The 25,325-nt window shown below is 40.7% G+C and overlaps 1 long non-coding RNA gene across 1 annotated transcript in view; it reads left to right on the forward strand.

Moving 5' to 3' along the window:
• The window catches only part of LOC147824856 (uncharacterized), an 83,014-nt gene that overhangs the window by 50,981 nt on the left and 6,708 nt on the right, over window positions 1-25,325 (forward strand). The window contains exon 2 of the long non-coding RNA XR_015441679.1: window positions 21,155-21,296. This is a non-coding gene — a long non-coding RNA (uncharacterized LOC147824856). The remainder of the gene's footprint in view (window positions 1-21,154; window positions 21,297-25,325) is intronic.

Consider the following 25,325-nt stretch of genomic DNA (forward strand, 5'->3'; position numbering starts at 1 on the left):
TGTAAAATAATTTCTGAAGTGAATTTGAACCAGTGGCAAATCGGTCACCTGAAGTTTAGGGTGTGCTTTGGGCCAAAGTAGTATGGAGACTTCTGGATGGATTCAGGTGAAGCTGGTAATGGTGAATTCCTGAATCATCTTTGATCCTTCCTTATCATCTGTGTACCAGGCTTTTACAGCTAGGTAACACTGTGATGGTCTCACGTGGGTGAGTTGCCTTGTGTATTAGGCAGCTTTCTGTTACTATAACAAAATACCTAAAATAATCAACTTAAGAAGAAGGAAGGTCTATTTTAGGTCAGAGTTTTGGAGGTTTGATTCCATGATTGGTTGATCTCCTTGCTTTTGAGAATGTGGTAAGGAAGAATATCATGGCAGGGAGTATGTGGCAGAGGAAGCAAACTCATTTTATGGTGGGGATGCAAAAGAGAGGAAGAAGAGATCACGGTCCCACAGTCCCTTTGGAGGTTACATTCCCAATGATCTAAAACCTCTCACTACACCCTCCTAATAGCTCCAGCTGAGAAACAAGCATTTAACATGTGAGTCTTTGGGGACATTCTTGATCCAAACTCTTACACTGTACTCTAGCTTTAGCTCCTCCAGACCTAGCCCACTACCTCTTGTGACTTAGCATGCTCTGAGAACAAGTACCATGTCTGATGGAGGAAGTAACATATTCAAAAGCATTGCAAGATTGTGCCAACGTGTATTGCTAGGAACTGGGGAATAATACAAGTAGTAATGTTACTTATGGGTGCTAGACAAAGAAGTCAGAACACTACATAGAATAGGACCAAATTTCTCTCTGTGGTTGCACACTCCAGAGATCCTGGATTTAATGTGTGGTGAAATTGGATATAATGATTTGTTTGGTTTGGATGGTTAAAATGTAGACTCAGTGGGCATCTGTAGTTAATGAGGATGAGATATTAGTCTTGCCATAACAGAGAGGAAGAGATCCAAAGGCTTAAGGACACAGGATGTTGAAGTGGAATTATGTGAAACCTTTATCTCCAGCCCTCTGCCTTTCACATTATGTCCTCAGAAGGCCCAAAATGCCTTCTCTTTCTTACGAATTTATGAAGTACAGTGGTGAGGGAGAGGGCATAAGATGAAGGGAGATGTTGCTGCTCAGGTAGGTGCTTTGAGTACAGTGGGAATGAATGATAAGTCTTGGAGTATTAGAAATAAAGTGGCAGGTAACATCTGGGACACTAGGGACAATGTGGGCCATGTAGGAACAGGCCATGAGGATGAGAGATCAGCAGGCTGAAGGTATCCAGGTGATCTTTGCAGTAGCTAATTGGTCATGGTGTCCTTAGGAATGAGGTAGATGGACAGTCCACTAGAATGTTGCTTTGTCTATGATAATGTTTCCATTTTTTTTTTTTGGTACCAGAGATTGAACTCAGGTCCTTGTGCTTGTGCAGCAGGTGGCAAAACCACTGAGCTAAATCCCCAGCCCTGTTTTGTCTAATAATGAGGGAAACTTCAGGTCTGGTAGTCAGAGATGTACAGTGGAGAGCCACATTGCCACATTCTCTTGTTCTCAAGCTTAAACCAGTTATTAGATTGGCAGTCCTTGACTGAATCCCTTGAGGGATGCTGTACTGTTATAAGCATATACTGTAAATCTTCCTCTAAAATTTCCCCAAAGGGCCACGAGTCATTTATGAGAGTAATAGTCATTATATTTTAGATCTAAAATGGTTGTCAGAAGTCTCATGTGTTCAGGGGTGGGGCTTTTGAAAGGTGATTAGATCATGGGGAGTATACATTCTTCAATGAATTAGTCCATTGATGAGTTTATAGTTGGCTGAATTGTTTGTAGGTGGACCCTGGTTGATTGGTTGATATAAATTGGAAGGTTATATTCTCATTTCTTGCTTCTTCTATCTCTCTCCATTTTTTTTTTTTTTTGTACCAGGGATTGAACTCAGGACCTGGCACTTGTGAGGCAGGTGTGGTGCCGCTGAGCTAAATCCCTGACTCTATCTCTCTCTGTTTTTTGACCTCTATGCAGTGAACAGCTTTCCTTTGCTATGCCCTTGCACTATGCCATTTCTGCCTTGGAGCCAGCCAACCACGGACTGAAACAGTGAGCCAAAACAAACCTCTCTTTTAAATTGAGGGCGTTGAGTATTTCGTCTCAGCAATGGAAAGTGATTAATACAGAAAATTGGTACCGGGAGGGGGACCATTGCTGTGATTATAACTGACCACCTGGTTCAGAAGCTGTTGGAACTGGTTTGGGATATGTTTGGAAAGGTTTGGAGATGTGGGCTAGAGAAGGCCTAGAATGTTGTGAGCAGTGCTTGATTTCTGGTATTGATTAGATCTCTGAAGATAAAAGTGCTGATAGGAATGTGGACAGTAAAGGTCAGGCTCAGGAGGTTTCAGGAATTGGAATCAAGGACTCCATTGGCACTTAGATTAGAAGTCATGTGTTTCAAACTCAGGCAGAAAATTTGTCTACATTTTGTCCATATTCTGAGATTGTATGAGTCTGAGATTAAGGGTGGCAGTTTAATTAAACAGACAGAGAAAAATGTCATGGAACCCAGTGTTCTGGCTGTGGTATGGATACTGGTGACTACTTTTAGCCAGATCTACAGTGAAAATAAGGACCTAATGTCAGAACTGCATGATTTGAAAGTTTGCAGTTTAATCAGAAAGGAAGGTCCTGTGAAGTTGAGGCAAAGAAGAGAATGGCTGGTACAAAGATTAGCATTGAAAAGAATCTAAGTACAATATCTTGGTTCACTAATACTTCTGTTTGCAAACAATTTGCTTCCTCCCCCCCAAAAAAAGTGGCAAAATTTTGCTTCTGTTTACAAACTCTGCATAGGGTGACAAAAACAACCACAGCCATCTTTCCCACAGAAACACAAATGGAGCCATCTTCCCCCAAATCATACAAAATTTAAGTTTGTAAATTGTGGTACCACTGTGCTTTGTACAAGGACAAGAGAAAATCCTTTGAGAACATCTCAAAAATCAGCAAGAAGCCACCCATTGCAGGCAGGCTCAAGGGTGCAAAACTATAAAGCGTTCATTTGATAAGAAAGTCCCTGGGATGCCTGCCTATTCATAGCCACACAGGAAAATATGTCCCCGAGTTTGACCATCCAAACACTCAGAGGCTACTACAGCCATAGTCCAAGGAGGCTTGGATACTGCTCAAACTGGTGGCTGACCTTGGCATTATTCACATGGTGCTACTTTTTCAGACAGGTAGAACACAAGATGTATGGAATCATGGAGGTTTCCATGCAGATTTCAGAAGACGGCCTAGGAGGCCAGGCAAAAATGTGTAACAGGATCACAGTCCCTGCTAGGAGCCCATGAAAGTTGTGAAAATGAGGCCAAAGGTATAGTGGAGACTGTAAAAGTTGGAGATTCCAGAAATTTGAAACATCTACTGAGGAAAGCCAGAGGCAGAGAGGAGCCAGCCCAAGAAAGATGCCACAAGGGCTGCAAGTGGCAAAGCCACAAGGGTGGGGCTGCCCAAATCCTTTGGAGGTCACATTTTACTACAACCTCCCCTTTGTGGAGGACTTGCAGCTATAGGATTTAGTGCTAGCCTTTCAGAGTTTCAGTCTGGTTTCGTCTATTCTACTACACCTCCCTTTTGGAGTGGGAATATTTACCTTGTGCCATCTTATTTTGGAAATGTTTAACTTTCTTTTTTTTATTTTTACAGGTGTTCTCAGCTAAGAGTTTTACTTGAGTCTCAGAGGAGACTTTGGATTTGAACTTTTCAGTAATACTGGAACTATTAAGAATTTGATGACTCTTGGAGATGTATCAAATGCATGTTGCATACAGAGATAGACATGAGTCTTTTGGGGGTCAGGGGTTTCGGAATGTCATGGTTTAGATCTAGAGTACCATCCCCCTGGTCTCATTTGTTCAGAGGTGGGTTTTTGAAAGATGATTGAATCATGGGGACCATATACTTATTTGTGAATTAGTCAGTTCATGAGTTTATAATTGAGTGTACTGCTTGGAGTTGTGCCCTCTTAAAAAGAGGTGGGCCGCTGGGGGATGACTTGCAAGGGTATGTTCTCATCCCTGGCTCTTCCTTTGTCTCCCTGCTTCTGGGCCACCATGTGGTGAACAGCTTTCCTCGCCCATTCCCTTCTACCATGCCATTTCTGCTTTGGAGCCACGTGCTAAAATTTCATGTATAATCCCAGGTTGTCTGGATGGTAGATGGATCCTGGAGAATGAAAGTTATGTTCTATTTAATCAAGTGGTAACTTCAATCATTGCTGCTATTACAGATGTGGAATTTTATTTTGTAGCAAATCATCACAGTCTTATAATGAAATGCAGATATTGGGCACATAAATGTTTTTCTGTAGACCTACTTGCAGGGAAAATCAGAAGTTTGCTTTTACCTGACCAAGCCACATTACACCTGATTGATATATAGCATTTTAGTTCACCATAAATTTTTTTTTAAACAAAAATTATCCTAATGCAACTCTTACCTATGTAAATAAAGTTAAACTTCTGTCTGTGTTGTTATTATATTAGGAGAAAATGACTGAAGAGATTTTTATTTGAATTACGGGGCATATTCAAAATTAAAAGATAGGTGTTATAGATGTACTACAATTGCTTTGGCGGTCGGGGGGACATGCCACCAGGAAAGGTTGTCATTTTTGAGCACTTTTAATCAGCACAAACTGAGATTGAGAGACCTAGTGACTGCAAAACAGGACACAGAGTTGTGGGCCATAGGTGGTCAAAGGAAACTTTATGCGAAGTTTTTCAAATTCCAGGCCCTGGTTCAAGACTGAGCTCTTCTCACCAGGACATTCAGGAGCTGAGTGCTCTGGAACCAGGGAGGGCAGGGCTTCATCTCATGGCTGCACTTGACCCAGGAACAGCATTGGGTAAGACTCAGGTTCAAGTCAGTTGGTCAAAGCTGAAAGTCATGTTGGTTGGTTCTGGTTAATCTAGGTGATATGTAATTAATTCAGGGTACCACTATCCTCCAAATGAACCAGTATCTTTCATTGTAATAATTAAAAAATGTGAACATTCACTGTATATGTTGATCATACTTCATATATCTTAGATCTGTAACTCTGAGATGTCATGATTGAAAAATGTTCCTTTCTTTTAGTTAATGATCAAGTTTTAAAAACAAAAACTTTCCTCCCTTTGGGGTTTTATATCTCTCTCAGTGTTTTTTTTTTTTTTGTTCCTATGGCAGAATGCCTGAGGATGGATAATTAATATAAAAGAGAAATTTATTTCTTACAGTTTTGGAGGCTGGGATGTCCAAGGGCATGATTTCATCATTTGGTCAGGGCCTGTGTGTTGTGTCCTAACAAGGTGGGAAGACAGCAGCAGGAAAGGAGGGGGTTGGCCTTGTATAACGACCCACTCTATTGGTAAGTAAGCCACTTCCACAGTAAGAATATCAATGCATTCATGAAAGCAGAGTCTTCATGACCTGATCACCTCTTAAAAGCCCCAGATCTTAATACTGTATAATTGGTAATTAAATTTCAACATGACTTTTGGAATGGATGTCCAGACCACAACAATGTTTTGTCTTGGCACTGACATGACTGCATATATAGTGATATTTATCTAGATTTACACCTAAGTGGATGGAAAATAGATAAAATAGATGGCAGAGTCAGGATGGGCTTTTTTACTCCAATCTCTCAAATCTTTGTTCCTGCTTGCATTCTTTCCTAAGATACTGTGTGGTGTGTTTTTTGGGGTGGGGTGGGGTGGGGTAAGAGTCCAAAAGAGACACTGTTGAGACTATGGCTCCTCTAAACTATGCTATTAAAGGCAGTCTAAGTTGGCAGGAGAAATGACTTCTGGTCTTTCTGGGTCTTCATTGGCAAGACCTAGGTCATGCCAGCAAGGATCCTCAGGAGCCTCCATCCTTGGGGTTGGGGTGCTGAGGGTCCTCTAGGAGGGGCAAGAGAAGGAAGAGAGCAGAACAGGGACCTCTCAGACACCTCTGTTAGTAAGGATGGGAAAGGCAAAGAACTGGATTCTTTGTGTGACCATAATCATTTAACTGTAAGACATGTTTGTGGCAATATATGGTACCAGGTAGGTAGTATTTGTAGACATTTGTCACACAAGGAAGAATTGACAAATATAATCCTATTATCCATCTCTCTATCTCTCTGTCACTATCTATTTTTAAAAGTGGAGGGGTGGGGATTTAGCTCAGTGGCGTTACGCCTGCCTTGGAAGCGCAAGGTCCTGAGTTCGATCCCCAGTACTGCAAAAAAAAAAAAAAAAAGTGGACCCAAATGAGTTCTCTTCTATTATGACCAGGACATAGCACATTCAGGTCACTCAAATTTTAGAATAAAAAATAGCAGATAAACTGGACAAACTTTAATAATGTTTAGACATTGACTGCATGACCTTCAAATGTCACATAAAGGAAAATTCTTCTGTTAATGAGGGTTCAGAAGTTTTAGAGTCACTGGGTCATGTGAGAGCATCAGCTATTGTGAATTGGGACAGGAGGGTCCTTAGCCATCATCATTTAGTTAAAGGATTTGGGGGGGTGTGATCAGTTGGACTCAACTCTATAAACAACGGAAGATTTTAACCAGGTTTTAAACTGTATTTGTTTTTCAGGACGTCTATAACAAAGTATCACAAAAACAACCAGCTTAGGAGAACAGGAATTTTGTCTCATAATTCTGGAGGCCAGAAGCCTAAAAACAAGGTAGTGATAGGGGTGTGGTGCCTTTAAAGACAGAGAAGTGTGTGTGTGTGTGTGTGTGTGTGTGTGTGTGTGTGTGTACAGGGTTTGTTCCAGACCTTTCTCCTAGCTTCTGGTAGCTTCATGTTTTCTTCTGTGTGTGTATCTTCATGATAATTTTCTTTTGTGTATGCATGACTCTGTGTTCAAATTTCTCCCTTTGAAAGGAGAATAGTTGTGTTGGGTAGGGACCCACCTCAGTGACCCCATTTTATTTAACGAACTCTGTGAAAACTCAGTTTCCAAGTAGGGTCCCATTCTGAGGTACTGGGAGATAGGATTCTAAGAGATCTCTTTTGGAGGGAACACAATTCAACTAACAGTTGCTAGCTATTTATTTATTTATTTATACCAGGGATCGAACTCAGGCCCTTGCGCTTGCGCAGCAGGCAGTGAAACCACTGAGCTAAATCCTGGGCCCAAACAGTTGCTCTTTAAAGAGTGGAGCACTTGGTAAGATGTACTGGAAAATACATTCACTGCTAAACATTTTGGAAATCTATCCTCTGAAAGGCGGGCAAACCAAGGTTCAATGGAGCAAATGTTCTAGTCATACAGCTTATATAGCAGGTTTAGAACTTGAACCCATGGCCTCCAGATGTCTTCTTGTGGCTTTTCCTCCACAGCAGTAGCTGACATGCTAGTTGACAGGAAGCTCTGATTGCTAGCATGATTGCTAAGCCAACTTTGTTTTTTCAAGTTTTTTTATTAGTCTTTTTTCAAAAACGTCCCTTTTAATTGGAGAATTTGACATTGACATTCTATGGGTTGAAAGGAGCCTGAGGCAATACAGAGTAATTGTCTTTCATTAGAAAAGTTCAGAAGTATATTTGATAATCTTCATCTGCTGCTGAAAAATATTCATTTCTTCCTGGAATACTTTTGAAACTAAAAGGTGGAAAACAATCCAAGAGTTACTGGCACATGATCAATACAGAATGGGGAGAACATGATTCTATTCCTGGGCTGTGGCTTCTTTTTTTTCTTTATTCCCTCCCACCTTTTTTCCCCATTCTTTGAGAGGTCCTATTGGCAGATGTTAATCTGAAGCATTTAAGATTTATGGGAGAATGAAAATCAGTCTGTAAAGCATGTGTAGTTTTGATTCCAATGTGACAATTTGGGAGTATTAGACACCCACAACATGACAGTAATGTCAGTGAGATTCATCTTGTTAGACCAAGATCTATGTTATGCTGTTGGCAGGCAGGGCAGTTAAGGGTCTGTTTGGGAGGCCATTGCTTTGGCAATGCTGTGTAGTGGCACATCTGTCCTGAGTGACTCCTAATGCTTTCCTTCTGTCCTAGTCCATTTTTGGTTGCTACAACTTGTGCTGGACAAGGAGTTACAGGATTTAGTTTTTGCAACTGCTGAGCTTTGTTCTGGCGTTTGTTCCATTTCTTTCAATCTTGCCATTTCTCCCTTTTGGAATGGGAGTGTTTGCCTTGTGCCATTGTATGTTGGAAGTGTTTAACTTTCTGATTTTTACAGGGCCCCACAGCTAAGAGTTTGCCTTGAGTCTTAGAGGAAACTTTGCTATGGACTTTTCAGCAATAGTGAAATTATTAAAATGTTGGCACTTCTTAGAGATGGATTAAATGCATTTTGGGCAAGGAGATGTACATGAGGCTTTTGGGGGCCAGGAGTGAAAAGTTATAGCTTGTATCTAGAATGACCCCCAACTCAATCTTATTCATCTAGAGACAGGGCTTTTGGAGAGTGTTTGGATCATGGGACACTATACTCATTGGTGAGTTCATCCAATGGTGAGTCCAGTGTCTGAGTGTAGGGAAGTGAGGCCTGGTCGGAAGAGGGGAGGTTATTAAGCGGATGACATGAAAAGGTATATCTCCTTCCATCATTTCTTCCTTCTCTCTCTGCTTCCTGGCTGCCATGGTGTGAGCAACTTTCCTCCACTGTGCACCTCTACCATGCCATTTCCACCTTGGAGACAGCCAGCCATGGACTGAACCCTATAAAAACCATGAGCCCTAATACATCTCTCCTCATTTAATTTGTGGGCGTTGGGTACTGTGTCTCAACAACAAGGAAAGTGACTAAGACACTTTCTAAACTCTCTTCTGAGATTCATTGTTCTTCAACTTTTTGCTCTTGAATGAATCTTGGGTCTGTGCATCTTAGATAATTCTATGCCAGTGTAATAATCAACAGTCTGCTTCCCTTTTCAGCCCTCTACATCTCTCTCTGCCACCTACCTTTAATAGGGTAGTGATGCCGGTTGATTGGATGACCTTATTTCTCCTTGCTATATCTGTCCTTGGTGCCTCTCCAGGTCAGGATTGGGACAAGGAACAGTTTAGTATAGCTGAGACAGTTGGAAATGAATTCTTCTTGTCCTCTAGAGACACTGCCATCTGTTGGTGAGCTATGTGTAGATCCAGATGACAGATTGGGTTTGAATTTTGGCTCCTTTTCTCATTAACTCATATGTTCTTGATTGAGTTAATTGGCCAAACTTACTTTGCCTCAGTTTCCTCACTTGTGAAATGTAATAATAATACAGGGATTTTTAAGATTATGAGTTAGCTTATGTTCAGGAACTGGTGAATGAACATCCTCACTATTTTATATTACAGCTTCTGTACATTTTCAGTTAACCTTTGGGAACAGGGATGGATTGATATTTATTTGGGGCTCTTGGAGCTTCTCAAACATCCATCCAATACTAACCTGCATTTTATTTCTTAGATTGGGCTACTTTAAAAAATGACTGAGTCCATCCAGTATATTATAACTTAACCAAATTCTAGGGCATCTCACTGTTTCCCCATTATGTTGTGTTTCTCTTCCAAATAGTAGGCAAAGATCATGTACTCTGCATTTAAAAAACTGAACAAAATCAGTTCCTTCTAGGAGGGTTCGTGTCAAGCAGAAAATCATGAAACATCTTAAATGAGTTTTAGCCGTGTGGAAAAGCCAGAAGGATGGCATTTCTCAGAATTGGGGCTTGGTTGGTGTGACATTATCCTACATTTGTCCCCCTGAACATGGCCAAAATCTGGTGCTTGGTGTTAAAATAGGGGTTGAAGTTGATGGTATCAGCAATAAATTTTCTCTTCTGTTGTCTCCTTTCTTATATCCACCAATCCATCCATCTATCTTGATTTCTAACAAAAAAATTTGAAAAAGATGGTTCTCTGTATTCAATTACACCTTGGATACATGGTTGCTTCTTAACATTTATTGTCATGAACAGGTGCTTGTCTCTAATTCAGATGGAGCTTACAGGTATGTTCAAGACTTTGGTGGCTCTGTGACAACTCCCACAATTGTCCTGTGTTCCCATAGATAATCACAGTTGATTTTTATTTCTCAAGGCCAGAAGAACAAGAAGATTCCTTTGGTGTTGATTGGGACCATTAAATGAAACACATGGAGAAAGTACATTGCTCCTATTACTATATTTCCTACATTGGATAAAGAACCCTCTTATTTCATAAAGCTTTCAAGCACTGATTTTTTAAAAAAATACCATTTGCTTTCATCTATGGATGGTGCCTGAGGCATCCACTATCCAATAGGTGCTTATAAAATAATAATAACAGTTATTATTATGGAGCAGAAACCTCCTGATCCTTCCATATGAATGGAACCTTGAGACCTCTTTTCTATTATGTAGGAGGGTGTATTTGTTTTAACATCACATTATAGTAGCTTTTTATTTCAGTGCATCAGCATTCCATTTATCCACATGCTTCAGGATTTATGGTTATTACTGGGTCTGTTTTTCTGTCTCCTCCATATTCCCAAGCTTCAAATTCTTTTCTTTCTGAATTCCAAGAGTTCAGATAACAACATGAAAAACATAATAAATTTATGCCTCAGTAAATAATACAGGAAGTGAAGGAATCTCTGCAGGTGATTAGACTCATTTTGTCTGTATTTTTCTGACTTGACAAAATTTTGATCAGTTTCTTCTTTATCATTTTGGGATATAATAGAAAATGTGATTAGTGGCCTACATAATCTGGGCTGTGTTCCCAGAACTGTTTTTATTTAGTGTTTCTGTATTTAGGTGAAGAGATGTTTACCCCACATAATGGACTTTTCAAGTTTACCTCATATTTAGTAAAGATTGCATTTTAACATTTTATTGTATTTCCATTTTGCGGTGATTGGGGGAGCGAGATTTTTCTCTTTAAACCTTAGGAAGTATTTTGGATGGAAACAATTTCAATAAGGATAACACATGTCCCACCATTTCATAAAATGAATATGCTGAGATTTTTCTTTTATGACTCACAGTTGTTATGCACCGAAGTTGGAGAGCATTGCAACGTCTCTAGGAGTTACCAGGTTGTTCTCACACTAATTGTCCCCAGACTGCTTTCTTAAACTTCTACCTTTTTGGTTCTGTCTTCTCATGTGTTATTAGGCTGCTAATTTTTCCCATCTGATATTGTTTTTGGTTCTAATGTCCCCCTCCTCTTCACTCTGTATTATAATGTGAACTTTAGGGGGAAAAGTCCATAATCAGTACTGTTGTTATTAAGTAAGCATCAATGGCACTGTCTTTTGTGACTCCTCTGGGCACCCAAATATGATTTCAAAGATTGCTTCACTAGGAAGAATGCATATTCATGGCAAGTAAATGTTAAAAATTTTCATTCTGAATACAGTTTTCCTATGAAACCATTGCAAGGGGAAGGGGAGTCTTATGTGCAATATTTTGTCTTCTTGAGTGGAGGGACCACCTGTGTCTCTGAGGACCATCTTGTCATGAGTTGAGCAGGACTTACAAACTGTAAGGAAAAAATCCACTAACTACAAGGTCTATCTGTGAAGAGAGGCTAAATTTAGTAAAAAAGACAAAAAGAAAACACAGAAATTAGGAAGAATGACACAGGAAAGTAGCTAATAACTTGTGATTGCAGCAATACCTCAGTTGACAAATGGCTGTGTTCGAGAACAGTTCTGTTTGGGAACAGAGGTGTTCAGCAAAATTTTGCTTCTGTTCATGAACTCTGCACTGGGTGAAGAACATGACCATGGCCGTGGGTCCCAGAATTGTGGGATGAATTAAATTTGTAAACTGAGGCACCACTGTACATTGCACATTGTAATTTATAATCCTTTTAATAATTATGTCACCAAATCTTCATGAAAACCTCATGGAGGGGCTCTTCTAAAATAAGTTGTACAGAAGAGCACACTTAGGTCACATTCCTACCTCTTAGGAAAGGTGGCATCAGGACTCTAGAGACAGCTCTCCAGTTCTCATCTGTAGCTTCGCTATTGTCTGCAGAGAACAAGGAGTCATCGTCAGGACAGATTTCATTGTAAGGACTAGTTCAATCCAAAAATTTACTAAGGGAATTGTTAGTAAAAATCCAACCCTTTCACCTTGCCTGGGATTGTCCTGAGCTTTCCACAAAAGTCTTTTTTCCACTAAAAAGAAAGCATCGGAGGCCTGTGGTTCTGCTGGTTCACTCTATTCCAAGAACATTTGGGATATGCTATACCAACCTCCCTGCTGTCTCAACCATCCAAAAATGTTTGTAATCCTATAAGCCATAGGTAAGCTCACATCTCTTGTAGTTATGTATGTGGATCAGTGTGTCTTTTTCCTTTATATTAACCAATGATGTTTTATCTCACTTGCTTTTCTATTCACCCAGAATCTATTTAAAATAGAACGTATCTAGAAATATAAGTGAGAAAACACTTTGGTACCACCAGTATATCTGATGCTTACCCTGTAAACAGCAATTCCAATCCTAGGTACATATCCAAGATAAGTTATTGAAAGGAAGTTACATGAATGTTCACATCTGTTTTTCCCATAATCAACCAAAACTGGACACGTTTCAAAGGCCCATCCTCAGGAGAATGGGCAAATATAATAATACATAACCAACAACAATAGTAGGAATTATTGATGTACATCAGAGCATGGATGGATTAATGATGAATAGAAGAGATAGAACCCAGAAGAATCATTACGGTGTGATACCATGTGCATGGAGACCGAGAATTGCAAAGCTGATATCTGATGACTGTACAACACTATACTAGTATATCCCTCTGTAGGATAGTTAGAGAAAAGGAGGGGGCACAAGGAAGCCTGCTGGGGTGCTGGCAGTGTCCTATCTTTGAACTTGGTGATTACATAGAGACATGCGTTAGCATTTTGAGTTTGTAGCAGTCTTACCTCCTCTAGGATTTAGGTACTCATGCTGCTGGCTAACTTCTGCGAAAGTTAGCATCAGACAGCTCTTAGATGAATCCATCTCCAGGACATGCTGTTGGCCCTGGAGAGCATCCTTGACCAAGATTATGCTTCTCCCTCCCTATGGGTACCCAGAATTCAATGCTGGCCCATTGGGTAACGGCCTATGCACCCGCTAATTCAGGCAGCTCTGCACGGCCATCCCAGTTTTGCAGGTCCTGCAGGATCTTCAGAAGGCCTTTCTTGTGACCACCTCATAACATAGTTCCTCTCTCTGCCCCATACTGCTTCTTTACTTACCAAAATTGGCTCATTTTTAAAGCCCAGGGCAAAATGAAAACGTGAAGTTTCATTCAGAAATTATTAAGAATTTCAAAATGGTGACAGCAGAGGATTAGACCATGTGTAGGCCCCTCTTAAGTGCAAGATCCTATGTGATTGCATAGCTTGTGTGCTCAGGAAGCCAGTGCTGTCTCTAGGTGTTCATCCTGGGATCCCTCCCCTATCAGTGCCTGGCAGGAAAACCCCTGTTTCAGCAGCTGCTTCCTACAAAAATCCTGACTGGTGACCAAGTTACAAAATACAGACTTATGTGCTTGACAGTATGTACTGTACTAAAAAATTTAGAATGCTATATAAGAAAATGTAAAAACACCTAGCGGGATAAATAATGGATTCCAAAGATGGACAAGCCCTCATTTCTGGAACCTATGAATATATTACCTGTGAAGGAAAATGAAGTAATTAAGGTTAAGACCTTCCAAAATGTAGTCAGAACATCATGAGAAGACTGCACACATACAATTCTGAGGGTTAAACTACAGAATTTTCCAATATCCTTGGATAAACAGTCTTTAATATCTCTCAGCTGGGAGTATCCTGCTAACTAACCAAGAATGAGTTTGCAATTTGGGATTTCTGTTTAGCTAATGAACTACCCGTGAAAACAGCTACTGTACAAAAATCCCTGTAAGAAACCTCTGCTGTGTTTGCCTCACGGGACATTATTCTGATCTGCCTTCATTCCTTGGGCCCAAATTGCAATTTTTATTTTCCAAATAGATTCTATTTTTTTTACTTCTGTGTCAACTTTCTTTTTTAGCTAACATACTTTCCACAGTAAAAGAAACCCTGCGTGTATTAAGCTGCGGATCTTGAGATGAGAAGATAATCTTGGATTACCAGACGGGCTCAACATTACACCAGGATTCTTATATAGGGCAAGCAAGAAGCTGATTTGGAAGATGGAGGAAGGGGCCACAAGTCAAGGAATGCAGGCAGTCTCCACTCATTAGAGAAGCCAAAGAAGCAAGTCTTCCCTAGAGCCTTCAGAAAGGAGTATGACCTGGCTAACTTGTTGATTTTTATCCTTATCTGACCTGGGTTCAATTCTCTGGCTCCTTTATCCTGGGTGTCATGGATTGTGGATAAGCTTTGCAGATTTCCAGGACAGGGCATGACTTGATTCCTCTATCTGATGAGGACAGCCAGTGGACTCTTGTTTCTGCCTGTGCTTCCAGGATGCAGACCTTCCTCATCTCCTCTCACCTTAGCTTTCACTTACTCTTTCTGGCTCCACTGCAAGTCAGGATCCATCCGGGCTCCCACTGTAGGTATTCTTCCCCTAGAGGCTCCCAGTACTCGGCAGTCCCACATGGTGCCTGGGTGACCTGAGCAGACGTCACCTGCATCTGGGCCTCTGACATTACCTGCTTCAATCCAAGGGCCTCCCTGGCTAGACTTCCAGTCATAACTCCAGCCTGGGTACCTTTACTCTCAGTCTGCACACTTTGAGGCATTCAGTGTTCATGTCCTGGAAGAGTGAAGAGGGATAAGGACAACTGAAATGTAAGACTCACAAGCAACAATCACAGGAAGACCATTTCCCTTGGTTTGTATTGGTGTAGTTTCTTTCCATTTTCCACTAAGACACAGTTTATGCTAGAAATGCTACAACGCATGTCTTTTTACATCCAAAAAGGAGCATTTGGATTGACTGGAGCCCTAGTTATGCTCAATAATGAACTATGCTTTCCATATGGAGGGGCATTCCCATTTCAGACAGCTGGAAATGCTAATTCATTTTCTCTTCTTATGGTGCATTTTTTGGACATCCCTTGGTTTAACTTTTATGTGCTGAGGGAGCTCCATGCTCCTTGTTTATAGAATTTGTTGTTAGAAAGACTGTGTTAATTATGGTCTTGTGTAAATTGTGCTTCATGGTGAGGAAAGCATGGTGTTAAAATAATGACTTCTCTTCCCTCCAGCACATTAACTAAGGGCTTAATGGAAGTCATTCTGCTGCCAGGGCATCCCCAAGCCATTGGCATAGCATCTGAGATGCGTGCAAGTTACAGAACCCATTGATTACTGGTGCCAATCTGAAACACTCATCCAGGGAGTGTTACTTTTGAATTGTTTTATTTCCTAGATTTGCTGGATATTGATATAGTTTGTCCCCCAGAGTTTCTTGTGCTGGAATCTTGGTTGACAGTTTGGTGGTGCTCTGGTAGTAGAACCTATGAAAGGTTAGGTCAGTTATGAATGTACTGTACCTTCTGAATTTGTCTCATTGATCGCTGATGCTCTATTCTATTTTTTATTGGTTTTATTCTTTGCATTTCAGTTTGGAGAGTTTCTATTGACTTATCCTCAAGCTCCCAGGCTCTGTCCAGTCTATCCATTAAATGCATTATCCATTTCTGTGACTGTATTTTGTATTTTTAATATTTTATCTCACTCCTTTCTTAGAATTTCTGTCTGCTTACACTTGCCATCTATTCTTGTAGATTCATTTTTCTATTAGAACCTGTAGGACATAAGTCATAGTTATTTTAAATACCTGTTCTGATAAGCCCCAAATCTGCTACATATAGGTTTGGTTTCTTCATATTTTCTTTGTTTCTTTCTTTCTTTTTTTTTTTTTTGGTACAGGGGATTGAACTTGGGACCTTGCGTTTGCACGGCAGGTGCCAGAACCACTGAGCTAAATCCTCGGCCCTCTTCATAGTTTCTTAAATATATCCTTTCCTTGTATTTGGCCTGCCTGGTAATTTTTTGTTAAATGCTGTATTGGGTAATAAGACTGATTGAGAAGGCCTTGGCTATGTGGGTTTATATTAATGCAGTTAGGCAACTGACTGTGTTTAATATTTGCTGTAGCTGTAGATGTCAAAGGCTGTGAATTCCACAAGTGCCTTGTTTGTATGTTCCTGATTGACTTTGAGCCTCTTTAAATATTGTTCCATAGAGAAAGTCTACATCTTACAGCTTAGCTATACTCCACTAGTGGTACCCCAGAGCAAGGGGGTGCGGTGTTAAGTACGAGTGAGGGAAAGTGTTCTATAGTTTCATGATTACGTATCAGTCTTTTAGTGGGGCTATATGACCGGGCTGTGATCTCCATAAGTGTTTCCAACTATTACATTTTATTAATCCATTCCTTACTTCCTTTGTTGTGGTTTAGATTTCAATGTCCTTCTAAAGTCTCAGGTGTTTACAGGTGAGCTGTTCAGAGTCAATCAGCTCATCTGGGCATGATACTCATCTGTGTACTGATCCATCAATTAGTTAATGGGTGAATGTTCTGGTAGGAGTTGGGCCCTACTGCAGGGGAGCCTGTGGAGGGTGTGTTCCCCTTCCTGTGCCCTCTATTCTCTCTCTATTTTCTGGTCACCACGATGTGGGCAACTTTCCTTTGCCAGGCTCCTCCACCATGCAGTTTCTATTTTGGAGCTGGCCAACCATGGATGCAACTCACTGAAACCATGTGCCAAAATAAACCTCTCCTCCTTCAAATTCCAGGTGTTGTTCATTCCCAGTGTGTTCCAACTTCTTCTTATAAGAAGGAGGGGAGTGACAGTTTCTAAGCTTTGAGCTCCTGAGGCCCAGAGACTGGGTACATCACCGTGCTCCCTGGAGTAGCCCGTGGGTAGTACACAGAGCTCATTATGATCCATTCCAGAGTTTTCAGTCTCTGTTACTAATCTTAATCACTTATGGAGCTTTTAAAACCTGTAGCTGTCTGGCTTGAGTCCCAAGGATGCTGTTTGAGCAGGTCTGACAGAGACCCAGGCATCTGTGTTTCAAAAGCTCCCATGATGAGCCTGACCTCCACATCTGTGAAACGGAACCAGTTATCAGATCTACTTCTTAAGGACAGAATAGTCCTGGCATATAATAAGCTTTCGCTAAATATTATGAATTACCATGATGCTTGTTCCTCCACTTAGGAAACTACTTAAGAAATTTTCAAGGGCAACTTTGGCTCCACATGGTTTTCCCATTATTGCTGAATTTTGTAAATTTCATGGGGCTTAGCTAAAGAAAGCAGCTCTGCAGGACATCTCCACCAGGAACATCTCCAAAGTAAATCTTCTCAGGGAAGCTTGAGGATTATGAACTCCTTCTGGCTCAATGGAAGGAGGGCCACACCCTGGCCAGGCTCTCTGACCTCCTCGTGGCTAAGCTAACCTTGATGGAAACTTCTGGCAATGAGCTTTTGCAAAGCAATCCATAAAGCCTGACCTCGAGCTACATTAAACCTACAGAAATAAACCTCCCACAGTGAAAATCAGTTTTATATGATAAAGAAGTGACTATATATTCTAATCATTGCTCAAAATATTTTGTAATCTGTAGGGAATATATATCATCACTCCTGGGAGTCCTTCCAGCTCCCCTATTTGTCATTGGAAGTTCTAAGTGGAGGACAGTACATTAGGAGAGCAATGTCGGCATACATTATCCCTTCGGGAACTCAGCATATACGATGCCCGTGTAACTTGGGTGTAACAAGCCTGTCTGGGATGATAGTGTTTGTCCTGAGCAATAAAGACAAAACCTTGTATGGATTACACATTGGAGTTTCCTCCATCCTCACCTCATGATTCAAAAATATGAATAGGATCTTATTTTTCAGACTCCAGGTGAAGTACCGACATTTTCTGTTTTCCTGTCAGAAAGTTTTTCATAGTTTTGCAAAGTCCCCTGCAGGTTTTCTAGTGAAGTGTCCTGGTCTAGCAATTTTCTTTTCCTTTTTTTTTGGTACCGGGGATCGAATTTGGGACCTTGCGCTTGCAAGGCAGGCGCCGGAACCACTGAGCTAAATCCCCAGCCCTTGGTTTAGCAATTTTCACTTAACCAGCTTCTTGATCAGAGACTGTCCCACCCTTTCTTCCTACTGATCTTTTAAGCCTGGCTGGGGCTTCCAAAGCAAGCATTCTGGGTTTGAGGTCTGAACTGAAATGAGAAGATTTCATAGTTTTTCTGCAGAAAGAATAGCTTTCCTTCTTTTAACTTGCCATTGCTAATCATGAAAAAGACGCTATGGATCCAGATTCTAATAAGGTGTAGAAAATATGGGGAGACAACAGAAAAACAGAAATAGGATGTGTTGAGCCTTTTTTTAGGCCTAGCTCAGGATTGGCCTCAGAAGTGCTTTTTAAAGTTGATCTCCAGGGGACAACATTGGCTGTTACTGAGAATGAAGCTGAAAAGGTTTTTCTTATTTGGAAATAGGCACTGGATTCCAAAGACTGCCCTACAAACAATAAGCAAGAATGCATAATCTAGCACAAGACACGAAGCATTATATATAAGGAATGCACACACAGTGCATGTATACACACATGTGCCTGTATGCACGCACACGCACACACACGTATGCCCCAGTGTCAAGCTCAATGCTGCGCGTGTGTATTTCATTAAAGGAGCACCGATGTGGAGCCGGGCTATCATTTCCAGTGACTTGTCGCCTCAGGGACAGCAGGGAAATGAAAAGAGCAGGGCAGCTTGCTCTCTGAGCGATGCTCACTGCCTCTGAAAGGTCATGTCGTGTTTCCCAGCAATTGACTCAATGGATTTGGATTCAGCAACATAAGGTCGGCCGTTTCCACTCTGCTTGTGTTTCCTGGGGAACGTGCCTTCCAGTTGTTTTCACATTGACCTCATTACCCAGCCCTGGTGATGAGCTTGGGACAGACAGAATGTGGTTCAGGGCTGCTCTGCCCCCGCAGACCTGGCCCCTCTACCCAGGCCAGGGTGGGTGGCATGGACGCTTCTCCCTCAGCTCAGAAAGGCCTGATCTCTTCACCTGCCCTGGCCAAGACTGGCTGCGAACCACCAAGCCAGAATTATAAGAGCCGGGGAATGTGATGCAGGGGCAGAAGACCCTATTTTCCTGTTCAAGGGGAATGAAGGGAAGAGGAAAGAAGAGAGACACCAAGGCTCCTACTCTCCACTCTTCAATGCATGAACAGAGAAACCTAATCAAGACCAATAGAAAATTTCCAAAATTACACAACTCCTTTTCAGAGTGAATATTTTCTGTTCTGCTCTGGAAGCCACTTTGAGGCATGGGAAAGTGATTTTCTTAAATCTGTTGTCTTTGAATACTGCCTGCTTGCAAAAAATTTCTCTTGGGTCACTTTCAAGGGAGTTACAACTTTTCTGAAACAAGATTGTTCCATGCCTGGGAAGCTAAACTATTAGTGGATGCCACCAAAGTTAACCCCCCTACTGCTGATGAACTTGAATGTGAATGAGTGGCCAAGTGCTTCTATTAATTGATCCTAGACAGCCCAGAGAAGCACGATAGAAGCAGAATTTTGGTTCACCAGAACCAGATCTTGCCATGGCTCCCTTCCTTGTGTCGTGACTATAGGTGACTTATTTGAAATCTCAGAGCTTGTCAAATGAAGACCATGTTCCCTATCCTTATTAAGAGGATTAAACAAGGCTGTACCTCCAGAGTGCTTTATGAAGGCTAATTGAAGTTATTTATGTTCATGTTTCTGGTTTTCACTATAAAGCTATTTCATTTACCAGGTTCTGGCCAATTATTTGCTGGAGTTAGGGGAAAAAATGTCTGGTACAGAGAAGAGAAAATTCCAAACCATGAAGGTCAATCAGGCAGTAGAATAATTTCACATAGTAAGCTGTCAAGACACAAGAGCTAGAGGTATTCAAGGGAAATTGGATGTAATACTTAGGGAAATCATATCAGAAGACTTTTTGCCCTTGTGTAGGAGTCTGAAGGAGATGACCCAGCAGCCAATCTATAAATAAAATGCTTTTTTAGTTGTTGTTGTTGTCTAATATTGGGGGTACTTTGGGAATGGTGGGCTATGTCAGGCACTTCAAAAAGTGATAATACAAAAAGCATTGCAGTAAAATGAAGGCTCAATGTTTCTCTTTATCATAAAAACTGTATTTGAAATGTGAAGCTCACTTGCTCCCTGCATTCATACAGACTGAGTTCCCCTGTATTGTCAAAAAAAACAAAATTATAACAATTTCAAGACCTTAATTGGCTTTATTTTCAACCCTAGAATGGAGCAGTGGTTTGCTGTACATGAAACAGAATAAGCGTTCTGATGGTTTCAGCAGAGGGGGTTGGTGTTATAGACAGAGAAGTGTTGTTTTTTCCTTTTAAGACAGCAGAATCAGAAAACAAGGGGATTGATCATTGCAAAGTTATTTTCTGTGTAAAGCAGGGACAGGGAGACAAAGCAATAGGAAAATAATTGATTAGTTAACATCAGGTTAATTCAGGTTACTTCCTTTTTGTGCAGGGATTAAAGCAGAGGGAACTTCATTATCACAGCAATTGAGACTGGTCTGTGTGGGAAATTTGGCCCACACCTCTCTAATCCTGGTGTCTAAAAGGTCAGAAAAGCAGCTTAGCTTTAGCTTGCTGCTACAGAACTTTAGTGTGAGTGTTGCCATTTTGATTTTTAGCCTGGTCTGTTGGAGTCTAGTGCAGGAGCTTAATCCAACATAAACGTGAATGTGTATAATGGTTCGACATGACAGAGGTTTACTGTCATTTTCTACGTCACTAGTGGAGGGGGACAAGATGAGTGGGAAAGATGGCTCCTCCTTAAAAACACTTTGGCCAAAGCAAGTGTCGTTTTCAAAGTCCACTGGCTGGGACTCAGTCACTTGGCCCTACGTACCAGTAAGAGAGGCTGGGAAACGCATCAGCCTGATGCCAGAAAGAAGAGGAGGAGCTGGTTGAGTAGCCTGTGGTATCACCACACTCCTGTTCCTAAAGTTCTTCAGCAGATTCTCACACTCTGAGGCTGGAGCATTTCCACTGGAGAGAGCAAAGTCACAATCTGTTGTCTCTAAAAAAGAGTAAGAGCAAGGGAATCTTTTCCTGTTGTTGTATCAATTGCTAATTCTGCTTTCTGGTTTAGGGACAGTTCCCAGAAGCCAGCAAGGGAATTCTTGATCTGGAGCTACAGAGGAGTTGTTCTATGACAACAGTCCAGCCTCTGAAGTAACATTTCATGAAGAGCTTTGGAAGTACTGGAGTGGAGTGGAGAGATCTTGTAAGAGGTGAATTTTGATGCCAGCATCCTTAGAATTTGTTGCCGGGGGAAAGACAGAGGTAAAATGCTAGCTATTCACATTATGAGCCTAGCCATTTCCTCCACGGCTGCTGCTAATAAGGCCCTGCTTGATGGCCAACCGTGGCTATGCAACTCCCCATCGGAAAGGCAAGGCTGACTTGTGTACACAAGTGATGAATCCCAGGGGCCCAATTGCCTAGAAATGTGCTCAGGTGTCATAATTAGCCATTTCCGGCCCAAACCCCACAAATAAGCTACAACTCTCAAGACTCAGCTCTCTGGAACCTTTTATAGAATTGTTTGCAGACTAAATAATATTCTTCTGTCGTTTGTTTAATTACTCTAGCCATATATTTAACTGTCCTAGGCTTGCTGGTACAAATTTCACAGAGAATCAGATGTGAGGGTGGTGAACAGCAGGAGGGTGTGTCACCACCATTGGGAGCTCTGCAAGGCTGAGAGCAAAGCTGGTCTGTGTGCACACCCGATAGAAGAGCACAAGGAAGAAGATTCCTGGTCTATTCCTTGCCTGTCAAGGCCAGTAAACATGTCATGAAGTGACTAGAAATGTGTGCATTTGGGAAGTCAAACATTGACATTGAGCACAATGCCTTGGTGCTTTGAAATGCTTCTCTTGTGCCTGATGAGGGGAAGTTAAGGCCTCCTGGCATTCCCTGCACATCTCAGCCAATGTGGGGGCCAAACAAGTATTTTCCTTCTAAGACAAAAACCAAATTTTGTGTTAAAGTCTAAATGATGTTTACTAAGTATCCAGGCAATGGCTTGGACTACGCGTGCTACTAGCTTAAACAGAACCCTCCCTCCCCATCAGCAAGGCATTGTGGGAGCCATCCTTCATTTTATACTCTAGGGGAGACACCTCCTGGGGACACTATCACCATGTCTGCCTCCAGAAAGTTAAGGTGGGTGGTGTTGTTGGATATGCAATTTCTCAGGTTATCTAGAAACTCATGCAAATACACTTCCATCACACAGTTCATTTGTCAGTGCTTTGATAGCCACAGCTTCCTCTTTCTTCGGATCATGGCTCCCATTTGATTTGGGAGTTTAAAAGTCCTGTGATGTGTCCAGTAGCCATTCCCTCTGGCTGCAGGCCGCACAAAGGCTGTTCTTGGGAAAAAGCATACTTAACTGCATGATTAGATGAGAAAATTCAGATGAAATGCAACACTAGGAATACTAAACAAGACATGTTAGGAATGGAGAAATGGCAATTTTTCTCCCATATTTGCAAAGTATAGTGTGTTGGGGTGGGAGAGAAATTGGGTAACATAGTAATTTGAACAAAGCTTTATTTCATTTTTGAAATTTGAAACAAAGGTATATTGTTTCCTTTTCTTATTATAAATAATGATCCAATGAATCTCTTCCTGCAAATGACTTCTTTTCTTCCTTTAAATTACTTTTATAAGAATAAGCTTTATGCCTGGGAATATTTGATCAAAAGACATAATTTAGTTTTTGATTCAAAATATATTTTTCAGTTACTTTTCCAGAAGATTTATGCTAATTTATACTGTCACTGACAAATAATGATCTAACAGTTCCACTGCAATATTACTGTATCATTGTTGGATTCTGTCTCACTCTCGTCCATTTAGTAGGACTAACCGTGGTACTCATTATGATCTCAATCTATTTTTCTTTAATTTATGGCAATGATATTGACCATGTACTTACTTACTTTTGTATTTTGCATGACAATATTCAAATGTCATGACTTTTGCCGATTCTGTGACATAATGTCCTTTTCCATTTATATGAGACTTCTCTAGTGTGAATCTGGTTGCCCCCACCAGAACTCAGGCTTGGTTCCCAGGGTGGCAGTGTTGTGTGTGTGGGTCATGGTGGGAGATATTTGGGTCAGGGAGGTGGAGCCCTCGTGAATGGATTCATGTTTTTCTTAGGTGAGTAGTCCCTGGCTTGGCACGACTAGATCAGCTACTGCAATGGTGGGTGGTTCTAAGGGATGTTTGGTTTCCTTGTCTTTCTTTAGCTTCTCCACAAGTGTCCTTCTGCTTTCTACCATGAATTAAGCAGCACAAGGCTCTCAATAGATGCAACTTCCTGAGTTTGGACTCTTTGGCTTCATGATCTGTTGATTTTATCTGTTGGTCTGTTGGCCTCAACCTGTTTTCCTTATAAATTAGTCCATCTAAATGAGTCTGTTAGACCAACAGAAGACAAAGACAGAGTCCTTTATAAACTATAATCACTATCCCTTTAAGGAGATGATTGTATTTATATCTGGAAGATGTAACAGTTTGTTCTCTGGGTTATTGCATTGAGTTGCTGTGATAATGTACAGTGGTACTTCAGAGCCTGAACTTAACTCTTTCCATGATTCTGGCCGCAAACTAAATGGAATGAGAACTGAATAAAATTCAATGGTTAGGATTAAGGTTGACCTTATGGAGATATTTGATTTGGTTCTCATCCAATTTGGTTTGCAATCAGAATTGTGAAAAGAATTAAGTTTGTGAATCAAGGTATTTGAAAGTATTTTGTAAAATCCTAAGCATGAGATACATGAAGGTATATGATGAGCTTAATGGAAAAATTTATATTTAGGTAAAAGTGTATAAGCATAAATAGGAACATACCAATAGGAGAAATAGTTTCATAGAAACTTTTATGCAAAATATCTGAGCATTTTAGCTGATTACAAATTCAATAAGATACTAGACGGGACACAAGTTGTAAGAGGTTAATATAAAACCCAATTTACATCTCTAAAAATGTTCCATTAGAAAAAAAACCCACCTTACATTCAAGGTCCAATAAGTTTATCAAATTATAGGAAACAGGAAACAATAATATATCATGTTGTGAAGACATATAGAAAGGCATATTCCCCCAGTTAATAGTTGTTTTGATATTTATGGAGGCCTTTTGATAGCATCAGTAAAAAAAAGAGAAACAAAGAAATTTCATATCAAGCTAGTGATTATTCCTGAGTGTAAGACCTTACAATTATCAAGTTTAATGTTTATTTAAACAAGTCTTTTATTGATTTTTAGAGATTACTTGACAGAGCCCAAAAGGGGGTCGCATGTTGTGGAAATCTCATATGTATAAACTTATGAGATGAATTTTAAAAATCCAATTGGTGTAGTAACTGCTAACTTCGGGAGCTTAGGGTGTGTCCCAGTTGTAGAGCACTTGTCTGGCATATGACAGGCCCTGGGTTCAATCCCCAGCACCACAAAAACAAATAAGCAAGTGCTACATATTATGCCAATAAGTACCAGTGGCTTGAAAGAATAATTTAGTAAGTGTATCACACACAGTTTTAAACAGTGCTCTGTTCCTTGAACTAAAGCCAAAATATGAGGCAGTGTAGGTGGCTCTTGTGAGCATAACATTGGCCACAAGTCTGTAAACAGAAAAAGCCTTTATGTAACTTTCAAAAAAGGTATCTCTTGTCAACTGTGGTAGAATTTAGGATGGTGGTTTCTGTATGGAAGTGGGAAGGAAGGGGGCCTTAGGGATGTTGGTCTTGTCATAGATGCAAAGTCACTTTGGCAGCTCACTTTGTGCAAAGTCAGTGAGGTAAATATGAATGATTGTGCCTTTTCTGTATATGCATGTTGTTCTGTGGTAAGAAATACTACATTGTGAACAACCAAGAGCTAAAGTTGATGTCCTTTGGAACAGTGTTTGGCATGATTCCAAAGGTGGCTGTAGTGATGGCAAAGAGGAGTGATTTCTTAGTGAAGTAAATGTGGCAAAGAAAAGCCATGTTCTTTAATTTATGTATGATATTAGAATATGCAACTTAGAATAAGTACGTAATATAATTCCTAAGTTACAACTTTAAGATTTTAAAGTAGATCCTTTACTATTTGAACTTATTCTCTCAATTTTGATGATGCTTGTTGACTTATGATACAGTTACATCCTCATAAATCCATCATGAGTTGAAAGTATCTTAAGTCAAAAGAGCGTTTAATAACTCAGCCGACCAACACCACGGCTCAGCAACACAGTTCAG

This window comes from Heterocephalus glaber, unplaced genomic scaffold (assembly GCF_053883595.1).
Source record: "Heterocephalus glaber isolate CG9 unplaced genomic scaffold, H.glaber_assembly_v1.0 deba00001531, whole genome shotgun sequence".
In the NCBI taxonomy this organism is placed as follows: Eukaryota; Metazoa; Chordata; class Mammalia; order Rodentia; family Bathyergidae; genus Heterocephalus; species Heterocephalus glaber.